The sequence below is a fragment of the Tympanuchus pallidicinctus genome, unplaced genomic scaffold (genome assembly GCF_026119805.1).
Source record: "Tympanuchus pallidicinctus isolate F22 unplaced genomic scaffold, pur_lepc_1.0 scaffold5, whole genome shotgun sequence".
In the NCBI taxonomy this organism is placed as follows: Eukaryota; Metazoa; Chordata; class Aves; order Galliformes; family Phasianidae; genus Tympanuchus; species Tympanuchus pallidicinctus.
In genome coordinates, this window is record NW_026294769.1 from 13,906,219 (window position 1) to 13,932,528 (window position 26,310).

At 40.0% G+C, this 26,310-nt stretch overlaps 1 long non-coding RNA gene across 1 annotated transcript in view; it reads right to left on the reverse strand.

Annotated features, from left to right (window-relative positions):
• Positions 1–613: 613 nt before the first annotated feature.
• LOC128091218 (uncharacterized) overlaps positions 614–26,310 on the reverse strand; it is a 44,745-nt gene continuing 19,048 nt past the window's right edge. Inside the window, exons 2-3 of the long non-coding RNA XR_008211302.1 lie at positions 1,300–1,354; positions 614–653 (exon numbers count right to left, since the gene is read on the reverse strand). This is a non-coding gene — a long non-coding RNA (uncharacterized LOC128091218). The remainder of the gene's footprint in view (positions 654–1,299; positions 1,355–26,310) is intronic.

A 26,310-nucleotide genomic window follows, 5' to 3' on the forward strand; every position in this document is an offset into this window, starting at 1 on the left:
ATTTATAATACCTACATCACAACAAATGTTGGTGCTGTTGTTTGTTTGTTTGTTTGTTTTTAAATTACTCTCAAAGTTACACTGGTTGGTATTTAAATAAAGCACTTCCAGGTGCAGGGTGGCACTCAAGTTACTCTGGTTACTCTATGCCACTAAATGACAAAACCAAGCCTGAGCCCCTTAGTAGGATGAATTTTTAATTTTTCCATACCAAGCAGAGGAGCTCCAAAGAAAAGAAATGAGAGGAAATCATCTGCTGTCAGAGGACAGAGTAATTCCCTTTGTGCTGCTGCCAGAAAAACTTTCAGAGGGGAGGTACTTTGGCTACATCTTGTTAATGAATCAGTTGTGCTTCCATGCAGGCATGGCCTTGAGATCTCTACTCTGTTCTATCAAAGATAAATGTAAGATCAGGATTATTAACTGTATTAATGTACAGAAACAGACAGATAGAAGTTAGTATGATCTAGACGGGGTCCATAGGAAACTGAAAGGAATTATACTGACACTTTTCCACATCATTAATTTTTGTGTTCAGGTGTATTCTCCTCTGAAGGTATTCATCATATACCAAGCAAATGTGCTTCATTTTTCTCATATAGAATCAGAAAATACACATCTGCTTTTCCTGTATTGTTCTCCCTTGTTTACATCTGTAAAGAGTAGAACTGACTATAAGAGCTGTATGATGTTGTTAGTTCAGATATAAGCATCCTACTCAATTCTTTTCAGTAGCTAGTAGTACCAAAATGATGAAAAGAGGCAGAAAAACAGTGGTAGAAACAGAAGATTGACAGGAGATGGGAAAAGAAGAGAAAAAATAGGAAGAAAAAGGCTGAAACACACTTAATTGATCTTTGCATGTATATAGGCAGTTTAGAAAACATTGTCCTAATTGGAATACAACCACTGTAGTCTCATCAGCCCTGAAATTCGCTTAACAACACCTCAAAACAAGAGCTAGGTCATAACAAAAGAGATCAGTTGAATGTCTTGGGGTTGTCACTGAGACCAAAACACCAGCTCACATCCCACAGGCTGGAGAATTTAAGCTGTGCTGCAGAGTTGCTAAAAATGATCAATACTTACCTGCTTGCAAATAGTAAGCATCACTGAGGCTTTTAAAAGAGCAGCTCTACAGAAAAGGGATCATCATCATCACACCTCAGGCACAGTTTGGTAGCAGGGAGAAAGGTGCTGGGATGGACAAATGAGAGCCTAGTAGCTGGGAGCACTTGCATGAGCCTAGATCAAGCTCACAGACAGCACTTGCCTCCTGCATGGAAACAACTTACTTACCTCCAGCTGCTGCTGCAGGGTACCATCACTTCTTCATTCTCTGCCTTTGGAGTTCCTTTCCATGCAAAGCCAAAGAGAGACAGGACAGAGAGGTCTAAAGAGGCTACTCATGTTAGTCGGTGCAATTAGTCAGAAGACACAGCTCATTGGTCCTCTGGTTCTCACTCACATCTCTTTGCTTCACTTCTTAAAGTTTTCCTTACGAACATAATAAAGATTCACCCTTGTTAGTGATCAGTTCTAGTCCAGTTCCACCAAGACAGAACCCTTCAGTGGCCAGTTTTCTTACTAAAGAAATCACCAATATTACGCAGAATTGTGTAAACAAAACAAGAACGACATGGACTCAGCCAGTTCTCTTTGCTCAATGGGATGAATGCAAAGCCCTCTTTTTCTTCCAGGGTCTCTCTCCTTCTTTTAAAAAACCATTTAGGCACAGGATGACACTCAGGCAAAGAAGTGAGAGGAGAAAAGGGACCAGTGTGACCAGAGGTAATCGCCTTAATTCTCATTTGGCATGAGGTTGCTTTATGTTCTGCTGCATGTGTCAATGGACCTCAGAGTGTACCTGACAAAAATAAATCTGCCCATACCTCCCTAGGATACCATTGGTGGACCACAGTGTGAACTGAAACAGACGGTCTGCCTCCCAGCTGGGACACACACTGTGCTGTGCTTTTGCTGGGTACATGTAGAGTCCTAATGGAAGGAAAATGTAACAGGACCAAACTACACACAGAATCACAGAATGGCTGAGGTTGGCAGGCACTTCTGGAAGTCATTTGGTCCAGCTCCCCGCTCAAGTAGGGTCACAGGGAGCAGATGGCCGAGTGCTATGTCCAAGAGGCTTTTATTTTTAATCCAGGTGGCTTTTTTATCTCATGCATTGTAAAAATAATTATTCATCACATCCACAAAAAGTAACTTCAAAGCATTTATATTTGCTCCAGCTTAAACTCCAGCTGCTTTCCAGAAAAAGGAAAGAAGTGTAAAGGACTCTGATGAAAAAGAGCACTGAACAGTTTCAACTAAAATGGAGTCCAAATAAGACAAAAAAAAAAAGGAGGGGGCGGGGGGGAAATGGAAGAAAAGCGCGGGGGCCGTGCAGTTCATTGAGTAACACAGAAATCCTCAGTAAGGGGAACAAAATGTCTGGCCCTCAGAGAAGTACCTTATATTCTCTGCCAGCTCTTATTTAACAGGAAAACTGCCAACCATGGTAGTAAAAAAATGCAGCACTTCATCTTGTTGGGCTCTGCTAATGCACTCTCCCCAGGCAGCAGTAGCAGTGGATATCGTATCAATGTAGCAGCCAGCATTATCAACATTTTGCTCCCAGGTACAAATATTCAACTGTCTTTGTTTTGCCTTGCTGTAGTTTTATGTAAAAAAGCACAAAAAAGTCCAAATTCCGGGAAATAATAGAATCATGGAATGATTTAGGTTGCAAAAGACCATCAGGAACACCAAGTCCAAATTAGCTAGTGATAGAGCAGTGTGATGGTAGACAAAAGCGTTGGCAACTTTAATTCTGTTCCAGACCCAGGCTCTGGATTATTGTGGGACTTTACACAAGTTGTATTTATCACTTAACACATTTTCTATGTACATGCTCCACTTTTGTTTTGGCTGATGAGACAGTCCTCAACCTAAATCAGTCTACATCCCTAGAATTTCCCATTTACTCTGCCCTTGTAAGGCTCCATATGAAATACTGCATACAGGTCTGGGCCCCTGGCACAAGAAAGGCGCAGAGCTGTTGGAGTGGGTCCAGAGGAGGCCACGAGAGTGTTCAAAGGGCTGGAGCATCTCTCCTATGAAGAAAGGTTGAGGGAGTTGGGCTTGTTCAGCCTGGAGAAGGCTCTGGGGAGACCTCATTGTGACCTTCCAGTAATTGAAGGGAGCTTCCAATCAGTAGGGGGATCGACGTTTTATATGGTGCAATAGTGACAGGAAAAAGGAGAACAGCTTTAATCTACAAGGGAAGATTTAGGTTAGATTTTAAGAAAAAATTTTACTGAGACTGGTGAGGCTGTGAATGCACCACCCCTTGAGGTGCTCAAGGCCAGGTTGGATGAGCGCTGGGCAGCTGAGCTGGTGGGGGGCAGCCCTGCCTACAGCAAAAGGTTGGGACTGGATGGGCTTTAAGGTCCCTTCCAACCCAAACCATTCTGTGATTGCATGATTGTATGATTATTGTTAAAGTAAGACCATAAATAACAAACAACGGTAGCAAGTGGCAAGTTTTGGAAAGTGGCTTAACAACACAGGACCAGATAAAACAAGGGTGTTCAGTGTGCTTTTGCTAGGAGTATGCATGTGCTGCAGGTGCGTGCTGTCCCCTCACTTGGCTGCACCATGTAAGAAAGGTCAAGCAGCCTGTGTGGCTCCTTATCTGCTCTGAAGTACTCACCAGCCCTGGAGATGATAGGGAGACCATTCAACAGCGCTGTGTTTAATACCCTAGAAGAGGTAAGCACTATTAAGGTGAAATGCTGCTGTCATGCGTCTCTCTTTCAGCAGCTGAGCGTTAGAGAATTGGCCTTTGCTGCTCCCGCAGGTAACGCGGCTGCTCCATGGTACTGTTAATCTTTACATGGTACCAGGACTGCTGACACAAATCCAAAAGAAATGTTTAAATGGCAGCCACAAAAGTGCAGGAGAGGAAAAGATAAGGGCTGGCAGCTAAGTCTGAAGCAATCAGGCCTCCAACCTCATTGCTTACTGTAGAAAATATGGCCCATAATTGGAAAAGTTTTAAGCTGCATCTCACAGCAATTTCTGCAACTGAGAAGCCTGATAAACAAAAATTAGCCTTGCTTCTTACAATTTCAGAGTCATTATTGATAGTTTTAATGCATTACACAGATAGAATAAGAAGAAAAGTGATAGCAACAGCTTTTGGCTTTTTTTTTTTTTTTATCAACCCACAGAACCTTTTACTTGGGGTGACACACAATGCTGAAATGTTTTCTTACATTTCAGGTTTACATTTTTTCAGAGAGTGGATTCTATTTTCCCACTGTCAGGCATTTTAGGTTCTTATTTATTTTTAAGTGAAATATTTTGTTCATATAACTCTTCCAATTATGTAGTTATGCATGCGTGCATCTAATTTGAGAACAGAGGTCAGTCACTCATGAAAACAGTTATAGGATTGTGTTACAGAATCATAGAATGGCCTGGGTTGAAAAGGACCACAATGATCATCTAGTTTCAATCCCCCTGCTGTGTGCAGGGTCACCAACCACCAGATCAGGCTGCCCAGAGCCACATCCAGCCTGGCCTTGAATGCCTCCAGGGATGGGGCATCCACAGCCTCCTTGGGCAACCTGTTCCAGTGTGTCACCACCTTCTGGGTGAAAAACTTCATCCTAATCTCTAACCCAAACCTCCCCTGTCTCAGTTTAAAACCATTCCCCCTTGTCCTATCACTATCCACTCTCGTAAACAGCCATTCCCCCTCCTGTTTATATGCTCCCTTCAAGTACTGGAAAGCCACAGTGAGGTCTCCCTGGAGCCTTCTCTTCGCTAAGCTAAACAAACCCAGTTCCCTGTCGTGATTAGTTACTGTGTATTAAGTCCACATATCTGTTCTTGATATTCCTGAATATTTATTTATTTATTGGTAAATTTAAGAAGAATCTATACTGAATAAAGAGTTTTTTTTTTTGTAGCGGTGTTGTTTTATTTTTGTTATTGTTTGTTTCTTTTCAAATCCTTTATCAACAACCAAGACTGGCTAAAGCTACATTAGGTTGGTCTCAAAAATTCAATACATTGCAGTAAGCAGGAAGGATTAAGTGACTTGGGTTCAGTAGTTTAAAAATATTTTCCAAGTCCTCTCTGCAAGAGGCTTGAGATTGTTCACATGACTTTCTCCCACAGAATTATGATTATAGAAAGAAAGCAATTACTCTTTCATGCTCAGTCCAGAAACGAAAGCTTGTATTGAAAGAAAACCGCTGAATTGGTTCAGTTCAGCTCTCTGGCAGTAAGAGATGCCACATTTGCCGCCCATTAGCATTAGCTTATCAGCATTAGCGTTTTACAGATGAGAAATTCTAACACAGAGAGATAAAGGTGAAAAATAGGTGCTAATTCTGGATGCTCTGTTTGAAATACCTTGGACCTGCTTTTTTAAAAGGATTTACCACATACAGCAGCTAGCATAGCTGAGGACAGTTTCCATGGATTTCAACAACATTCAAAAGTTATCGCTACTTCTGCAAATGAGACCCTGGAGTATCAAATCAGATACCCAGAAAATTAAGAAAGGACACTAAAAAGACCACCTGTGAAATAGCTGTTTTATATGATTTTCCTTCTGCAGTACCTTTTTCTGCATTTTCTTTCTGCAATGACTATTTTCTTTAATTGCACCTCTTTCAAATCCAGCATGTCTCCCACATTCTGTGGCTATCATCCCACAGAAAAGGAAGCCTTGTTCATAAGCAGCTGCATATGAAAATACACATATAATTTAGTCTCAAAAATGTTTGACTCCCCCTCTTCCCCCCCCCATTCTTTGCTTTCCATTGCCTTTTCAGAACATTTCCTCCACCCCCAGTAATGGAATTTCAGAATTTTGTACAAACTGGAAAAACTACGTCTTGCAGAATGGCACTTAAATGAACACATGCATGGTCTGTTTTTAATGTATGGACAACACTCTCAGACACAGGGTTTGATTTTGGGTGATGCTGTGTGGAAAAAGGAGCTGGACTCAAAGATCCTTGAGGGTCACTTCCAGCTCAGGATATTTTACGATTCTATAGGGACCTTCTTCATCCAGCTCTGCTGGTCCTTATTCCCATTCCTTTCTCCCATTTCACTCATGACGTATGTTTTCCTACTCCTCTCCAGTCTCTTCTTTATCTTCCCAAAGAAACTCCCTGACAAACTCCTTCTCCCTTGCTCTCAGGTGAAGCAGCTTTTCCTACTGAGGTCCAGCACAGTGGCACACAGAACTCTGGAAAAATGTCCTTACTATTAATCCAGTAGTCCAAATCAAGAAAATATGCCACTGCTTACAACTGCTCTTGCCAGTAAATGTGATATGGCATCACTCTGAACTGTACTTGCCATAGACATTTGCTGAGATTTATCTGTTTAAAATGATCACATTTAAATATCTTTCTTAAACAGTTTATTCCTTGTTCACACACAGCAGCATGTACCTCCTTGTCGTAACAGTCTCCTCCTATGAAACTTCTTGACCTTGCATCAGATAATGAGGAAAAAAAAATAGGAACTACTGATGCTTAAAGAAAAAGACTGTTAAGTGTTGTTTTGTTCAACAACTTATGTGAAACAACCTACATTATTTTTCAAAACACCAGGAATATATGTTAAATAAATTATAAAAACCTACAGAAACACCCAGAGGCAGGTACTTTATCAGCACAATAATTTTAAACATGAGTAGTTAAAAGCTTGACAAAGTTATAAGCAGCTGTGGGGAATTTCAAGGGCAACATTCACCAATGTTACTAATAGGCAGTGCTATCTGCTTCACTGGTAATAAAATACAAAGTGAAATAACCCATGAATCAAGCAATATGCTAGCAACAATGTTAGCAGATATTAGTCTCCTTCTGATCAAATCCTTCCTGCCTGAAATTAACCCTACAGACTAAGAACAAACAAACAAAAAACCTCAAACTACTGCATGCTTTAGGATTGAATTAGAGGCTTCTAGCTTCTGAAGTTACCTTACCCTTATTTGTTCAAATCACGTAAGTGTGCGCTCAAATTTCCGCTGGTAATACAAACCCTCTTTGAACCTGGGCTGACCTGTACAGAGCCAGGCAGTTATGTCATAATTCATGAAGCAAATCTAGATAAACCACCCACGAAGATGAAGGAATTGACTTTATCAACACTAGCAGTGAGCAGTAGTAAATAACTTGTGATATGCAACAGTCTGGAGAGTTCCTAAGGGAAGCTTTAAAAAGTGCCAACATTGTATCTCTCCTTGCCAAATATTAAAGAAAAAAAAAAAAAAAGGTAAAATTGTGGTTTAGGTATATTTTGCAGGAGAAATTGCTTTTCAGCAGAATGACTGTGACTGATAATGACTGAAATCTTATTTCTTTTGTAGCAGCATTTGGCTTTATTTGCATCAATCATGAGAGGTTCATTCAGTCTTTTCTATTAGATCAGGATGTAATGAACACGGAATGCCCAGCAGAAAACTTGGTCTGTTCTGGAGGAACAAGCCGGGTGTGCTGAGTCTCATCAAAGACATGCTGATCATGGTTATGCAGATAACGGTTAATAGCTGTTCAGGAAAGAAAGCCTTCTCTTGATTTCTTTTTGCATTTTTATTTTTAAGGAGGAATGAGTGTCTCCTGACTCTGCCTTATTCTCTACTCACTAGCTGAAAAAAAAAGGCCCTCTTTTAAAATATGGCTGAAAGTGAGATATAACGAAGTTCAGAGGATAGTACGAGGCTGTAGGTCCCCACTCCTCACACTGAGCTCCTTACAGATCTTGGACAGCTCTTAATGCAGCATTTGACTCAAGTCCATTGAGGTGCGAGGAGCGCGGTTTGGGATGTCAGTGAGTTTTGACAACGTGGCCCATCTTCTCTAAAGCCAATCTGTGGGTTGCACATGAATCAACAGAAGAAGTAGATGCAGCCCCAACTGTAGTCTCAGGTAATATTAGTTGCATGATCTGACACTGACTGATCATGAACTGCCACCAACAATTACTAGCTAGCATTCTCAATGAAGAGGAAAAAGCACCATGAAGCAAGACAAAAGGCACCAAATGACAAAATGCAACAGCAAATAAATGCACGAATGTATCTAGAAGTTGCTACTGGTATAGCAGACTGCCGGAAGATGTTCAGGCAAAAATGTTTTATTCATCAAGGAGGTGAAGCAGTGGAAAGGCATAGTGAAATAAAGGTCTATTTCCATCTTAACTATCCATCTTTGTCACCATCCCTGGAGGTTTTCACGAAAAGGATGGATGTCATACTGAGTGACATGGTTTAGAGTAATCACAGGCACAGCTGATGGCTGGACCAGTTGATCTCAAGTGGTCTTTCCAACCTTAATGATTCTGTGATTCTATACTGGGGCCAGACAAATCACTTTTGCAGGTTCTAGGTCCCACATTTCACTCACCAACCCATAGCTTAGTGAAAGAGAACAAGCCACAATATAGTTGTAGACTTTCTACTTCTCGAAAGAATGATTTGTTCGCAAGATAATTGGCTTCTCATGTGAAATCAAAAAGGGAGACAATTTTTGAAGCATTTATAGCAGACTTCAGTCCAGCAAGTAAGACATGCTGTTTGGAGAGAATGAAGACTCTCTAATGTAAAATCAGATTGTAATAGGCCTCAGAGACACAGAGCTGAGATAAAAAACAGTTTTGAAGAACAGCCTTTAAGATAACAGAACAAGCAACTGAAATTTGTCAGACCGTAGAATGTACTCAGATTAGACTACAAGTTTCGATTTATCTTTTCTTTCTCTTCATCAGTGCCACGGTGGACTAGGTTTTAAAACAAAATAAAAACAGAGTGCAGAAACATGCAGAAGAAAAATAAAATAAAAGTAATCATACTGGAGGCAACAGAACTTTCCAGACAGGAACAAAGAATGTGAACAGATGAGAGAGAAGCACAGAACTGAGCAGTATCCTACATAACTGCATGGTGGGGAAAAAAAAGAAAGCCATTACAGCACAGCCTCATTGACAATACTTAAGGAGAAAAGAAGTATATATATGCAAGGAAATAAATCTGTTATTTATAGGAATTTCTCAAAATGTTGCCATGTCCACTGATCGAGGTGCTACCTGTCTGACTCTACACCCGTAAGATCTCAAAAGGAGTGTGATATCTGAGCTTAGAGTGAAAGGTTTGAAGAGAAATGATAAGCATAAAGAAAGATACAACGATGATGCATTCTAGAAATTATTCTGAGAGTGTGTGGATGTGAATGGGGAGTAAAGGTAAGACACTGCCTTGAAAAACATAATGGTTAGAACTGTCTCAAAATTTCTAGGGCTGAATATATATGATACCGAATAACGAAGTTTATTTTAAAAAAAAAAAATACCCAGGGGCCAAACTAGGAAAGAAAGCTTTCTCAGCTTCCAGAAAGCTTGGTAACAAAGAAAAATGCACAAAACTTTATGACAAAGAAAAAAGATAAAAAAAGTATCCTTTTCATGCATCTCATCTAAATGAAGTCCAAAAAACCAATTGGTATCAGACTTATTTAGATATTTTAGTGCTGCACAACTGCATACAACTCAATTCTTATACTATGTACACAGCACTGAGCAAGGATCAGGTTTTTTGTTTTGTTTTGTTTGTTTTTGCAGGGGGGGTTGCTTTTGGAGTTTTTTCAGAAACATTTTATTGAATACTCTGAGCATAGTTTCAGATCTTTTGGATGGCCTTTCACCTTCCTCACATTACATATGAGGACTGCATTTGTCTGCTGGAGGCAAGCTGGCCATAATGCGCTTAATGTGAGCCAATCTTTACAGAGATGGCATAAGAAAATGCAGTAAGCCCAGACATAAGGATCTCCTTGTGGGGAACACTGAGTAACCTTTGGTAAAGCAGAATACAACACAACAGCTAAGCAGAATCAAGGAAGTAGATGTTGACCACAGATATGAGGTGGACCTGACCAGGTCGCTGTCTCCAATGAAAAATCCCTTTCTCCAAAACAAAAGGCTTTAAAGACAGAGAAGTCAGGTTTTTCTGCAGTATGAACTTAGCTCCTTAATTCTTCTGAAAAAAAGTGACTACGCCATATGGAATGCAAACATCAACAACTAAATAAAAAGGTCCATATATAACTCTTCCTTCCCACTGTGTCCTTGCAGGTGAGTCACTTCTCCCAAACCTCCTTTCAGTATGTTCAGGGACTTTCTGAATTGCAGCAAACTCTACCTAGCAACTCCTGTACCCCAGGAGGCTTTTCTGAAGGACTTGTCTGTCTGCTATCTGAAGAACCCTGAGGCTCCCAGCTCCAGGCTTGGATTATCCTTTCTGCCACATGGCAGGACAAAGCATTTTGGCTCCAGAAACAGGCTGAGTTCCCCACCAGGCACGTGCGATCACCCCTCCGATTCACGTATTTTAAGGAAACACAACACTACCGTAACTATAAATACATAAATGCATCAAAGTATAAATAAATAATAATTGTGTGCATTACTGTTGTGACTGGGGTCGTGAAATGAAGCTGGTAGGCGCCTGATGCAAACAAGAGGAGGTAGCTCTTAATGAAGAATGCATAAGGGTCCTCAGGCTCCTTCCCAGAAAATGTTTTTGATCTCTAAACTTTTACAAAGAAGAAACAAATATGTTGTAAAAAAAAAAAAAAAAAAAAACAAGAACAAAACCACCCAAAACCTCCAATGAAGGTCACCAAGCAGAGAGATCATATTAGGCTCAGCACATTTTCAGAGATACAATAGTTGGATGCTGGGAAAGTACTCTTTGCCCTGTTCTTTTCCCTAGAATTCTTCCAGCCACTGCTCAGACAGAATACTGGCCTAATACTTTCAGTCTGAACCAGCACAACTTCTTAGGTTTCTGCATAACTAAATAAAATTAACAAAGTATTTCCATTCCAAACTTCAGAGCTCCATGCATAGCACTTTCATGTATATCTCAGCAGAACTTCATTGACACAGTACAGATCACTGACCTATCACTAGTGATGGTTATCAGGAAGATGTGTCAGATAGACAGATACTCACTTATGTCCACGCCTACATGTATATGTCTATCTATACTTTTTTTTTTTTGCCAGACCCTTTGGATTCTGAGCATTTTCAGCCATAAACCTACTCCTGTTTATCACCAGCATCATGATCAGAGTAAAGGATGCATTAAATATCAATTACAGTTTTTTTATTCTGCAGGTGAGCTGAACTCATTTAGTATTGTTTTGTTTCCAGTCACGGCATATTTGTTGCTTTTATTCCTCAGAATCCCTAGCTTGGATTATTTTTCCTCCAATTAAAGAATGCTTCACATAAAAGCAGACTGCAAACATATCATTTTTAGATGAGCCACCTGTACATTATCATTGCTGTTATCATTTCCCACTTTTACATCATTGCATTTCTATTTCTACCAGATGTTTACAAATTCTCTGTGGATCACTTTACTTATGGTTTACTAAGAGCTTGAGCACAAATTCCAGTTTAATTATTCCAAGGCTGGTCACTTCTTTTTTTTTTTTTTTTCATTAGCATATTAGAAGACACTTAACTCATACTGAGAGGCTGATCTCACTCTCAGGGAATCAACAAATACACAGTAGGGTTGAGCCCCAAAGAGGGAGGAAACCTAACGCCTAATGAAATGTCTGTTGCTTTGAAAATATTTGTATATGTTTCATAAAATCCTAATGATGGACCAGATGGTTTCATTGTAACATACAACAAAACAGAAATAATTCTACTGTGCACTATTATTATTATTATTAATTTGTAAGTATTTTTGTCAAGCTATCATCCACTAGCCTTTGAGAGTCACATGCAAGATCCCCATATCCCTGAGGAAACACCAATCCGCATGACAAGAAGTGGTGGCTTCTTGTCAGCCAAACTACCAGTGTCAGAATCTGCAAGGATCCAGACAGCCAGTCAAATAAATGATCAGTGCTCCAATACCAGGAGATCCACTGCAGGGCCTAGGACAAAGAGCCCCCACCAAATCAGGGGCCAAATTGGTGCCAGAAGGCACAACGAGCAAAAATCCTGTAATGCCTTGGCTGGATCAGGTTAACTTATATTTCATTATTAGGGAGGAAGCAGGTGAAGGCTTGCTACTGTCAACCTGAAAGAAATAATGATAAGAACATAAACTATTGATCTAAGTTTCCTCCTGAGGTACCAGCTGCAAAAACTTCCAAATTCCAAACAGCCCAGATAGTGAGAAAGCAGTGCTGTTTTAATTACTGCTTGTTGCCGATTTTTGAATAGAGCTGACTCCACATACATCTTGTAATGTAGTATAATAAAGTTGTGCAAATGTTTCAGATACTGAATTTCTCCAAACTGTGTATTTCGTTGCACTGAAGCAACTCATTATGAAGGACATAAATGAGGGAGATGTTTAGCTTCTCCTACCTCCTGTGACAGGAGCCCCAATCAGCCAAAGTTTTGCAGTGGAACTGCCTAGACCTTTCCTTTATAATGAGATCCCCAAAGAAGAACAAAAGACTTTGAAACTTAGAAAGCAATATTTTATTAGAACTTGAATCAGGGAAAAAAAAAAAAAAATTGAATAGAAGAAGCTCAAAATGACCAACTCAAGCAGAATACAAACAAAAATAGTTCCTAAGCATTTCTGCCTCAGTCACAGGCTTGCTGCAAGTCAATTCAGTCACTTTCTTAACTTGTCACCAAGTAGCCTGGTCACCACTGGTGCCTGGGAAGCCCTGTGCACCAGCCCCCAAGTCTTCCTGCTGCTCCTGAGCTGCAGGCTCTAAGATCTATGCCATAGCTCTTCCACGTGCCACATTTAGCTGCCTTGCAAAGTTTTTCCACCCACGTACACCCAGCTGCTGGATAGACAGGAACCATCTGCTTTACCCTCCAAAGGGCTGCACCTGACCTAGCATTCATAAAAGGACATCCTACGTTGGTGAGCAAAAGACTATAAAAACAAACCCATAAAACAGAGCCAAAGAGAATTCCTCACCACTGTGAAAATCTTCAACAATTTAGTAACAACCTGTTTATGGATTTTAGTATGAAAGAAAAAAACTAACACATGCAACACTGCCCTAAAATGTGTTCTTTTGCAATATAACACTTAGACAAAAACACACAGTTACTTTCCGTATATATTTGACAGCAAGGAAGAATATGTTAGGCAATAGACTTGTAAGAACTGATAAGGGAGAGGAGGTGGAGAGCAGCAGCGATTAGATTTTACAGTTCCCTGTTAAGTTGATGTAACAGAAAGCAAGAAATGTCCTTTAAAAGGTAGAACATGGTAAACACATAAATGTCTTAACTGCCACCATTGCGTGACTGGAACAGAAAGGGATACCTATACAAAATGTCTTGAAACAGCACAAGACAACGATACACTGGGAGAGGAAACAGCGCAAAGGTTTGAGTACAGGTATCGGGGTACAGAAAGGCCAGAAAAATAAGGTATCAACCTTATTTTGGCTGAACGCATGGCATTCAGCAGGAGGGATGATGGGAGCTGCAGAGAAAAAAAAGCATTGAAAAGTGTGAGCATGGGGATAAAGAAGAAGGGGAAAAGGCCCCGTGTTAAGTCTGGAAAAAGATTCAAGCACTTTGCACAAGTCTTATGCAAAGGAATTGGGAGCTTCAGTTGATGGCCAGAGCTGACAGAACCAGTCTGTTAGAACCCTGGCACTACCAGGAAGCCTGAGAGCCTTCTCACTCTGTGATGGCTCCACAGTCTTTGTGACCTGAAGAAAACAGGGAGATGGTCTGCAACCCGGCGTGATTCTCCCTCTTGCACGTTGCCCTTTAGCTTCTATCCAGCTTGGGGGAAGCTAAAGGGTAAATGCAACATTTTGCAACAGCCAGCATTATATGAGCTACAACAGTCAGGAGTGGGAAACTAGTGGGCTCAGATGGCTGGGATCCAACAGAACAGTTAAATGCCATTTATTTGCCTGCCTTATATTAATTATATCACAAAAACAGTGTCCTGACCACAACAGTATCAAGCTAATTTATTCCAATTTCACTAAATAAAGCCAAAAAATGTTTTAAATCATAATTCAATATAAAATAATTATATCCAGGGGCTCAAATTTAAAGTCACTGAATCCATACCACATGTATTCAGATCGATGGCAACTGTTTTGCTTTTGCAAAAGACAACTCTAACCTGACACAGGCAGCATGCCTCCAAAATAGGTACCTTTGATATATAATCTAAAAGTACCGTTACATGGTTGGAGTAGGCTAGTCAGATGCCAGCAAAAGTTTGGCAATAATTCTGAATTAAACATCCCTTGCACTTGTCTCAGGGAGAATATTTTATTTCAGCAGAATAGCAGTGCTCACTAATGACTGAAATACTATTATTTTTGTTACAACTGTCTAGTGTTTGGCTTTGCTTTGTTCAGTAGTGGGAGTTCATTCAGTCTTCCTTTTTATTAGTTATGGATATAAAGGCTAGCAAAAGCTCTGTCAGCTCTGGAGGAACAAACTGTGTGGGCTGAATCTCATCAAATTCACCGATGTTATGCTGATCATGTTTAGTATCTGCTCAGAGATGTAAAAACTTTTTAGCAGGAGAGAAATTGTACTGACTCTGCCCACTATCCATGAAAGGAAGCTAATCTAAGAGCAACACAGGGAATACTATTCACTAGTTAAAAATTCCTGTTTTAAACAGATTCTACAGTTGGCTCTGAGCAAAGACACCTCTTCCAGATTAATAACCATCTCCCTTCTCAGAATACCAAGCAGATTTACATAGAGCCCTAAAGTCAGCTCATAAAGTGCATTTAAACTGATGGAAAAGTATTTCATGATAGAAAATAAAGTTAATGCTTTGAATCTATACAAAACTGTACTCAATAGTTCTCTTTTCCAAGACCTATGGTTGTATTTGTTATTTACTACCTCCCCTTCCTTAACACTGAATAAACTAAGACTAAGCAATGACTGCATTAAAAATACAGCTTAGTCTCAGTTCATTCAATTTCACACAAAAATGGTGAGAGATGCCTCTTTTCAAACGTCTCCTTTTAAGAAAATAAATCAAGAGGACAGAGGACCACCATCTACCACTTTATTTGCAGCTCTGACTTTTCAAAAGATGTAAAATCCAAATGAGTTTGAGACTTCCACATGTAGGTCCCTGAGGAAGTGAGACACTTAAAACCTGATTTCTCATTTTCAGGTGCTTGAGGAGCTCCTCTGCCAATTCTCTGCCTGATCTTCTCCCTCTGTGATCTCAAGCTGCCAGTCTTCCTCCCTGCCTGTCTTTGCATCTCTCTCTGGCACAGACATGAGTTTCTCCCCTGCCACTACACTTTTCTCACATCCACCAAGGACCATTTCAGTTTCCAGGCAGCCATCCAGCTCAGCAGAGCCTTCCCTTTTACATCTGCAATAGCCCAGCTGCTCTGGCAAGTGCCTGGGAGTGGGGGACTAAGGGCTGTCAGCCCCTCTGTGCAGCCATGAGGCTTCCCACAGCCTGCCTGGCCTCGGGCACCCTGAGAGTCCACCACAAAACACCTCTCAGCTGCTGCAGGAGGAAGGCTGCACAGTTGGTGAGAGACTAGGCAACCAAAGATCTGATTTCCAAGATTGCAAACTGCGGGGCACGGGGCATGTCCGTGTTGAATGCTGTCTTCTGTGGGATGTCAACTATGTTCCATACTTTTTTTTTTTTTTAAGTCAGACAGATTTTGCAGCTGAAAGTTCTGGGTCTGTGCAGATAACTCATTTAACAGAACTAGAATCCCAAGTGATTAGTTTTCTGAGGAAAATCTACTGAAATATTCTGTGTCACATTCCTCTATCCTTTAATCTATAGGAAGTGTCTTGAAAACTTATTTTGAGGTAATTTGAATTTGAAAGAGGAAATAAATCCACCCAAATCATCCCAACACCAACTGACTTCTAATCAAGAAAGGTTTTTACATAGCCAGTGATCTTTCATCAAAGACACCACAAAACCATCAGTGGAGTCACTCAGGACTTTGCAGGATATTATAAAGCATCTTCCATTCCGGTCCTGTCCAAAATTCACTATTCAGCTAAATAAGACTATCAGAAAACGTGGGTCTGTTTGGCCCAAGGCTGGTGTGAACATAAGGGACTGATGTCTGACACAGGGCCTCAAACAACCCCAGCACCCATATTCCATTGGTGCTGCTCATAGGATCCCTGGTGGAACTGCTGTCCTCAGCCATGTTCAGCTGTGCTCACACACTGCATGGCACACACGCTTTTGTGAGTACTGTGAGGCAGCATGTTTGTTCTCATCGTCTGATTTTCATTCCCGTAGCATTCAGTTTATGAATTAAGGAGCTGCATTTTGGCCTCAGCTGACATTTGCCATTTGTTTCTGGTTTCTGAATTTTTCTTTATTGGCTCTCTCATTGCTGCAGTTCCTAGAGTGAAGTCTCAGAGACATCTCACTAAGCAGGAAGATTTTAGCTTGATCCCCCTGTGAAATGAGCCTTGTTTAATCACCTATTCTGGACGCGTGTGCAATCCACTGCTGAATTTCAGTCAAATTTGAAAAGGATTCTATGAGCTTCATGAAAACAGGCAACATGTTAGCGAGCTGTTAATTCCTCGTTGAGACAAAGACTAACAAGATCACCAGTTCTTTGGCAACAGGAGACTCATACAGATAAGGGAGAGAAAAACAGCAAAAGAGAGATGTTGGGAACCAGGCTTTTTGCTTCATCTTCTCAAAGAACTGCTTGTTTTCCCATTCTGTTCCTCAAATCAAGACTCACAGGGCACACAGTGCAATCTGTTTTCTGAAACACTGATTTTTTTAAAAAAATGATTACTTTTTTGAATAGTTAGAGAAAAACCTGCGGAGGAAACAAGAAGTCAGAGAAGGAGGCCCTGTTCGTTCTCATGAACTGAAATGATGGGATTTTGTTGAAGCTGTCCTGGTGATACATAAGTCAGTGGTCCCTATTGGATGAATTACTTCTGAGTAGTGCTGTGCACCACTCTGTTCCCACCTACTGGCTTAGTAAACAGCTTGGCAAGTGATGCACTCCTTTGTTTGATGTTGCATTCATACTGACCAAGGGCGTCCCAGGAAACACTGATACGCTCAGAGATCTTCCTGTGAGGCAAATACCAATTGTGTTTGACAAAAAAAAAAACACAATCTTGATTAACAGAACAAACGTGGATACTTTCCACTTATACTTTAGGGTAATCCTTTGTGTTCCTGAATTAGGAAGGCCAGTGTCATGCCAGCTGTACTGGCATGCTTGAAAATTCAGCCTTTAGCATTTAGAATAATGGTGAAATTTGGCTCTGTAGGAGAAAATCTGATTGAATTCCAAAGATGAAAATACAGCTCCCCAAAATAGAAATAATGTTAGTAATTAGACAAAAAAAAAACTGAGATTCAATGATTTAGTAGTACCATTCAAAGTGTTTTAAGCTGTTTATAATTGAGAAAAAGTTGAGAAGAACAGAATATGAACTCTCCTTTTATGAATGGAGGTAGTTTGCTAGGGATGTTTTGGCAGCAAATTCCCAAAATAGAATTCTGGATTCACTCCCAGCTAAAAGAAGAAAAACTTGCAGATGTTGCCAATGCAGACAAAAAACACAACATATATATGTGACCAGATGCAGCAATTCTACGAACTGCATCTGGCACAGAACTTGTTGCTCTTTTAATATCACACCAAGAAATGATACTAAGTGCTCATGTACCATATCTTTCAGAAGCCACTGATTCAACAATCTAAATGCACACTTAACTTAAATATGTAAGTAGACCCAGTGGGATTACTCATTTGCAGAGGCATACATTTAAACAACTTGCTGAATCCAATCATAAAACTCCTAGCAATCTGACCTGACTACGAGTCAATCAGCTAAAATTCCCCATTTGTTTCCTGAAGACACAAGCTCCTCTTTTATCTTTCTGTATTTTATTTGCTGCACACCATATGCTTCAGATCTATTTCTTCTCACGGGTTTTGGTTTGCCTACTATTGTTAGTTTTCATCAAGTATTTCACATAAACTGCTTGCCAAAACAAAGCAATCAATCCCAAGCAACATATCTGCAGTAGTTCACAATTAACACGGTATTTTTCTGTCATACAATGGCAGTGGGATTTACAAAATTATTTTCTGCATGGATTTATGCTCAGAAGCCAAGAAAGTAAATGAAATTTCAAGCAAAAATCTAAAGTGAGAAATAGATAATCATTATTTGGCTTCATAATATGCAGAACTTCATTCTTAATTTTCAGTTATATTTATAACACAATAAGGAGTCATTAGAAATTATCCACTTCATTTCAATACTTTCGTATTTCTTCAGTTCTAGATTTGCGTTGATCAATTTCATGTTGGGTATTAGGAAAAACTTCTTCTCTGAGGGAGAGGTAATGCATTGGAACAGGCTGTCTGGAGAGGTGATGGAGTCATCGTCCCTTGAGGAGGTGATAGGGTGGATGTGGCACTGAGGGTCACAGTTAGTGGGCATGGTAGTTAAGAGTTGACAGTTGGGAGATGATGATCTTTGTGGTCTTTTCTAACCTCAGTGACTCTATGATTCTATGATTTTCTATCTGAGGACTATCAGTAGCGTTGCATCAAAGGCTAGAGGTCATTCTTTGGTCATCTGTTGACTTCTCCATGATTCTCTTCAACATTAAGACTGCTCTATCCCACATGCATAAGGGAACTATGACAAAAGCATTGCTTGTTCTCACTGTCATAGTGGAGAAGTGACAGAGACACTTTCAAAAAGGCCATTGCCTTCCTGCCTCCTCACTCCTCTAGCCTCTCTCCTTACTACTCAAGTCTCCCCTTGGAAGTAAATGGCCAGAAGTGGGATGGGTGGGGGAGGGGGGGGGACAGCGGGGAGGAGGAGTTGGGAAATCCCTCAATGGACAGACAGTACACTCCAACCAATCCACAAAACTGCACACTTGGGATGACACAAAAGGTTTGTCAAAGAATTGGAGTGAGCAACATGGACAGTATGCCCTTTTGCTGGAGAAAATTTCCAAATGTTGTTGCATTGTTCTGCAAACAATAGAGCAGGCAACAGCACTGGAGGGAAAAGCACCACAGTCAGTTGGCAATAGTTCACATGCAAAAAAGGGCTTAGTTCTTGAAATTGTTGGGAGTGAGTTATTTACCTAGACTTATCTAATGCTTTACTTACAGGACTTTATAAGAACATTACAAGGATTAGCTGATGTTTGTGAAGTGCTTTATGGATGAAAGTACTAAGTGTCCAGGACAGAGGCTACTGACACCAATTGCTTTCTGGCATTCGGCATTAAATATGCAGGGAAAGCAATGAATTTAAACAGGCTACTAAACCCCATTTGATTAAAAAAGAAGTATCTCATGGAAATGCTTGAAGGCACAGCTCTTCACTGGGAAAGAGGACAGTCCATTCCCTTTCTTTGGTGCAGAAGGAAATGGTAGTCCCTGCCACCTAAATAATACTGCTTTAAATCTGCCAGGCATATGAGAAAACTCATTCACCAGTAACAACAGTGCCGTGAAATCCTTCTTCCCCCATGAACTAACAAGTAGCAGATTGCAGTTAAGAATTTCATGATGCATCCTGAAAGACAGCTCTTCCAAAGCATAGCAAAGGGGCCATTAGGCCATATGCCCTGGGAGCGGGTCACCCAATTAATCTCCATTTAGGAAAGCACAATAATTGGCCTCTGAAGTAAAAGGTGCTCATTCAGATAAAACCTAAGTGTTGTAAACTTTGAGATTTACCTATGCCTAGTTATTAACCTTCATCAGATTTAATTAAGCCCTGTGGGTAAAACACAAGCACTGAGAGATTTTATAACCATGTCATATTTTCTAAAGGGAGACTACAGTTTCCTCTACCCTTTTTGCTTTGCTGAGTGGGAATTCTTCAACCAGTTTTCTCCACACAGTGGAGAGCACTGTAACTGGAGCAACCTACGTTTCTGTAATTCACACGATACATTAAAAATCAACAGTTACTTCAGCAACCATAGTTATTGCTGCCATGTAAACTTAGCTACATTGTTTTTTCTAATTCCTCTATCAGAACTAAATATATGACCAAGCATGAGAAGCTCCTTACTGCCGAGAGAGGATGCAGAGCACTAAGTTCACTGTCTTAGTGAGCAGGGCACATCCATATATTGAAAGCTTATCTGGATATTCACCATCAAAACACTGATGGATACTGATGAATTTCCTGGTATATCAGACCTCAGTAATGCATTTTTTTAATATTCAGTTTGACAATTTCATTAGAAAAAAATGTCTAAAACATTACCTAACGGTTTAAGATTCACAATTAAGTGAGACTTAGATACAGTGAAGCTGGTGTGCGAATATCATCTTACCAAATTCTTATTGGAAAGATGGGTTCCAAGAAAGGGCTATAAGGTCTGTAGATTGTTTGCATGGAAAGGAGCAAGGAGAGGAGCAAGAAAAAAAAAATAAAAATAATAATAATAAAAAAAAAAAAAAAAAAAAAAAACCAAGAAAAAAGGTTTTTTCCAAGTAAGATGATTGATTTGAGGAGCAGCGTACCATGCAAATGTTGAGTCTGTAAAATGACATGGTATGATTTTTTTTATTGCTGCAGTTCCTGCCCAGATCCCTCCACTCCCTGGAGGTTTTGTTGTGCTTCAGTGATTCATTTGCAAGTCCCATGTTTGCAAATAGCATGTATGCAGTATTAAAGCTTACAATAGTAATTTGCAAACTGTAGCCTTTTTTTGTCCATAGGGATCTGAACTGCTTCATGATACTGCTGGCATGAATGCCTTAAATCATGAAACTGGAACTACTGCTGCTGACAGTGCCATGTGAAAAAGAGCCATCTTCAAACACAGCACTCAGAAGAACTACCAGAAATACAAGAAAGAAGAAAGGAAGCTGAGAGAGTGGAAAAATATCACCTACTGCCACGGCCCAATGGGACATGGAATGAAATCTGCAACCTATTTCTTGAGACTCCTGGTGGGTCTGGGAGGGATGATTTTGAGAGGACTATGGATCTTTCCCTGCAAGTCATCTGATCCCCTCCCATTATGTGTATGCGTTCCATCACAGATACCCTACCTTCACCTCCTGTGAGGTCCACGTTTCTCTCTAAGCAGCTGCTACATACCACCCTGTGGCCCCAGCATTGTGAAGGGTTAGCGCAGGCCAAGGGAAGAAAGGGCAATCAAGCTTTTTGCCTGATGAAACTCCTTTACAAATCCCAGTAGGAGTGGAGATCAGTACAATCCCCAACAGGAGCAATAACCACTTATTGCATAAGCAGGAGTCACTTTATCACTTAAGGCCAGCCAGCAATCTGAGCCATACACAGGATGAATGGGTAAAAGATTTGAAATTTCTCATTGAGATGGGAAGAAAACCACATTTTTTTGCAGAAATTGTTATTCTTCAGCAGCCTCCTTCCCATGATGTTCAGTGTACTCATGAGGCTAATGCATGCCAGAAAAAACAAGGAGCTGTGTTCACTGAGTGGGACATTACAAATTTATCCAGGGGCACTGTCCTCATACCATCTTTACCCACAGGTTCAGAGACAACAGTGCATCTGCGGATGCCACTTTTCGAAACCAAGCTGAGCGTGCTGCTTGTGCCAGAGATGGGGCTAAAGTTAACTTGCTAAACTGGCATTGCTGCAGCCCCATCAGTAACACATTAGTTCTAGGTGCTGAGGTTATTTGACTGTTATCTGGAGAGAAATGGAGGTCTGTACACACATTATAGTTCAGCTGATAAAATCGTTCACATCTACTGAGTCAATCATAAGAAATAGTGGTACATTATTCATGTTACGTGGACACATTTTAGCTCCGGATTTGAACATTTTTGTACCTTCTTTTCACAGACCAAAATGTAAAACATCTGCAACATTTTCAGACCTCAGTCAGTAATGAGCATAAAAATGCCTACATCTTTTTCCTTGAAAGCAGTGCTGTTTCCATTGCCAAGCTGGTTCTTGGAGAAGGGACAATTGCTCTCCATTAATTTCACTTGACCTTGGTCCTGTCGCTTACTGGGAAAGATATATTTTCTTTCTAATCATTGCTAATGACTGTACTTACAAATATCTATGCTCAAGTCCATTTGTAAGTAAGAACATTTTTTATCCTGATTATATCTCAAATGGTAGTGCTGTGATAAAGCAGGAAAAAGCAGCATGAACTGCTACACCAGAGCAGCAAAAGAAAAGAAATAATGCCTAGCTTAGGTTTCCTAATAGCAGATTGGGTGGCATGGTACGTTCCAAGTGTTTAAAAATAACAGTATGACATTAGTATATCAATGGTGTAAAATCAAAGGACTGCTGTCCTGCTTGGTAGGTCAGGAGTCTGGCATACGCTACTATTTTAAGTGCCAGTAAAACCTGTATAGTGACAGTACAATCAAGCCAATGCTATTAGCAAAATTGTTGCTCTGCTACAGCAGTGACCAAAGGAAAAATGTAGATGCAAGGCTGGCTCTTCATTGCAGGCTGAATCTGTCATACTTGTCATATGTTTATTCTGCCCCCTCCAAAAAAAACAATGTGTAAATAATGTTCATAGGGTGTACAAATACTTGATAAAAATCCATTAATCTGAACTAAGATGCATGCTTGTGTTTAGCTCTTAGCACTTCTTTGCTCTGGGGGCAAAGTGAGGGGATTGCAGAGTTTAGCTGTCATATTAATTATTCCATGTTTGTCACTTCATTTATGACTTACACATTAATACTAGTGAAATTAAAAAGGTGGCAACAGGAGGATCTTTATCTGTCCAGCACAGGGACAATCCAGATGAGATGTCCATGCAGTGTTATACTGTGGGTTTTTTTGGGTTTTTTTTTTGTTTGTTTTTTTATAATCTACCTACCCAATCACTTCAAATTTTTTCAAAGCAAGGTGAAGAAATCCATCACAAATTTTCCAGAGTTTTAACCTAAGCATCAAACATCTTCTATCCTCAGTGCCAGAGCGAAACGGACACATTTCTCTCACTAAGAGACTACAGGATATGAATTTTGTAACACTGCAAATTTGCCATTGAAGTTTTGCCATTAGTTAAATATAGAAATGGCAGAGTAATTCTCAAGTAGATCCCTTTAAGTCTTCTAAGAGGATTAAAATCTCTGATTCAGGAGACAAAGCCATTAGATGGATGACTCCTCAGAGCAGAGCAATGCTCAGCTCTGCTCTGATGTTTATCCTGAAACGCCTATACTTATTAAAGTTTTCTTCAAGGTGTGCTACCAGTGTTTTAACTCTGTATTTCAGGAATACTGAATGTGATTGGCCATGTTTAAAGTGACGCTTACTCTATTCATTTATATGAAGCTATAAATAAGCAATGGGATTTTTAAGCTATGCCTCCAATTGGCTTAAGTTTACTTTTGAAAGTCTTGCTGATGCTCTATTTCAAGATTAGGCTGGGAAAATGACTGAACTTTTTCCACTTTCTAGACCTAAAATCCTAATATTGAAGAGAAGATTGTATTACTGCTGCTTTCACATTGCACTCCTATCTAGTACTCAGACCTGATCCTTGTGCCCAGCACATCGTAAAATCTCATTTCACTTAGCTGCTTGTCTTGTCTAGATAAGAGTTTGTTGCATCTAAGTAAACTTTGTTTACATATTTTCCCCAGTGAGAATGGCTATCATTTTGTCCAAACACTTTGTTGATGATATGTCAATTACCAATAAAATAAAGCCAAGAACCCTGAATTACTCTGAATTGGAAACAAGCTAAATTAGTTGTTGAACGTTCACTACTATTTCCACTTCAGTAACAAACTGCAACAAGGTGGCCTCCTGATCTGCACCATACCTCTTTTTGTGGAGAGAAAAATGCCATAGAAAAATAAGCTCGTGTGGTTAGAAGTGTTGTTCCAGAATTTGTGACAAGACACAACCTAGAAATGTCAGCAAGCTTGTGCTAAGTCTGTCACTTTTTTCAATATTTGCATAAATTAAACAAGAGAGTGAAACCTAAATACATGAGATAAGAATTGGACATCCTTAGTAACACGTGAGTCAGCATTAAACTAACCCAAAATGCAGAAGAGCTTCAACATTCTCAACAAGCCCTTTCCAGACTCCCACTGAACCAAAGTAGAAGTTTCTACATTCGAACCTGGAGCATAGTGCAAATTGAAATCATGGAAAAATTAATGATTACAAGAAATAAATGAGAGGTCGCTATTCTTGGAAAAGTGTTGTTATTATTTTAGAAAAGAGAGCTGGAAGGAAGCTTTGCTAAGACCGTAACATATGGATTCCCATGGAGATGTGACAACACGGTTTAGCAGAGATGAACTGTACTGTGTCAACACAGGACTACTATTTATAGCGGGCAGGTGGAACTGGAAAGAACTCGATGGTGCTGCAATTACACTGGTACCACCTGACTCAATGCTTTCTTGTGCAATGTAATCTACGGAATCTGCTTTAGCAGAGGAGCTGGACTTGATGGTCCATTCTGATACCTCCAATTCTGTGATTCTGTGTCTGATTCATTCTGGATCTGTGTTTCTTATCTGTTGTTGCCAACCCTTTCATCTTGGAAAAAGACAGACTTATGAAGAGTGCAGGGGTCTTCAGCCAAAGATCCCTAATCCAGCGTTGGCTCATTTCATAGTTTTCTCAAAAGCACTCAGTCTAACTAGAAATAAATAGAGCTGTAGTGTTAAGGTGAATTCACCAAGCTACGCTACAACTGCTTGTCTATTTATTCTTTCATTAACTGTGTTATTTCCACCACCCTCAGTAAGCAGGCAAAACTTGCTAGCTACATAGAAGAAAGGGTGTGTACTCTTAAAATGTCTTGTATTTTAAAATTTTTGGTGGCTGTTTTGCATTTACCACTGAAAAGCTATTTTCAAGCCCCAAACACCAGAAATTACCTCTTTGCACTCCTTTGTTCAGAGGGCATAAATAGAAATGAAATATATTTTTTTTTAGCTTGTGTATGTTTTGTTTTGTTTTTGGATGGGCAAAGTGTAAGCTGCATGTTATAAAAGCTTTCATACCCTGGAGCCATATCTTGTGGAAAATGCTTAGGACCGAGCCCTGGAAGACAATTTTGGGTTCTGTGAGCACATCTGTGAACCTGCCTGCCTCTCCTTGCTGTATATCTTTCCAGAGTACTTCAAGAGGAGATTTACTGAACAAGGAAGGGGAGAGTCCCTCCATCTCTGTCACTGACTTCCTGAATTAGTGCTGCTTCTTCCACTCTGATCTGTCAGCACTGTTGGAGGGACATCAACTGGTTGTCAATTGCTAAAAAATAGTCACTTTACTGATAGCAGTACTAAGTGTCTGTCCCAGCATGTCTGGTAATGCATTTTGTAGAGCGACCATATGTGAAGATCTCTACAATTTGTGTATAGAAACTAAGCTTTAGCAACACGTTTCCATGGATATATTAATCTCATGGTCTTCAGCTTTTTAAGGTTCATGGTATGCATTAACCAGTCTGTGTATGAGTATCAAGAGCAGCTGTGTTCCTGAAAGCTCGGTACAGTTTTGTCTGAATAATACCATTGTATTGAACAGCCAGATGTACTCTGTTTAACACATCAATATTTATTCCCATAGATAATCCTAGCTGTCTCTTCTAAATTTGCAATCTATCTCCATTATAACACAGGTCCCAAAGTTCCCAGGTAATTAAGGTTACCATGTTTGCCTCATATAATATTAAGAAGCTAGGTTTAAACTAGTTAACAAACAAGCATATTAAACACAAGAAAAGGACAGCATTAAAAAGACACCGAATTAAAAATGTACATTTGTATCATCCCTTTCAAATCCTCTCTTTGGCATCAATGTTTGTATTTTGATCCACGTCTGGGGTTCAAATTTACTGTTTTCTTGGAGAAACAGAATAATTTTTGAGAAAAATAAGCAGAACTTCACAATGCTTAATCACATTACCATACTACACAAGATTATAAAGAGAGTAGTAGGGGGGGTGTTCAAGGAAAGGCTGGAGGGACATGGTTGAGGGACATGGTTTAGTGGGAGCTATTGGGAATAGGTGAACGGTTGGACTGGATGATCTTTTAGGTCTTTCCCAACCTTGGTGATGCTGTGATTCTAGTAATGATGTGGGCATCAAGTAAGCAAGTACCTACTCCAGTCCATACTCTTCAATAACCATTCCTTTAAAATTGGGAAACTCACAGGGCTTAATTTTCCCAAACCCATCTGATCTGTGCACAGAGAAAGACTAGTGATTAATTTTTCAAAAAGGCTTTGCTAAAGTCTTCACTGTTAAAAAAAATTACGTGGTAGAAA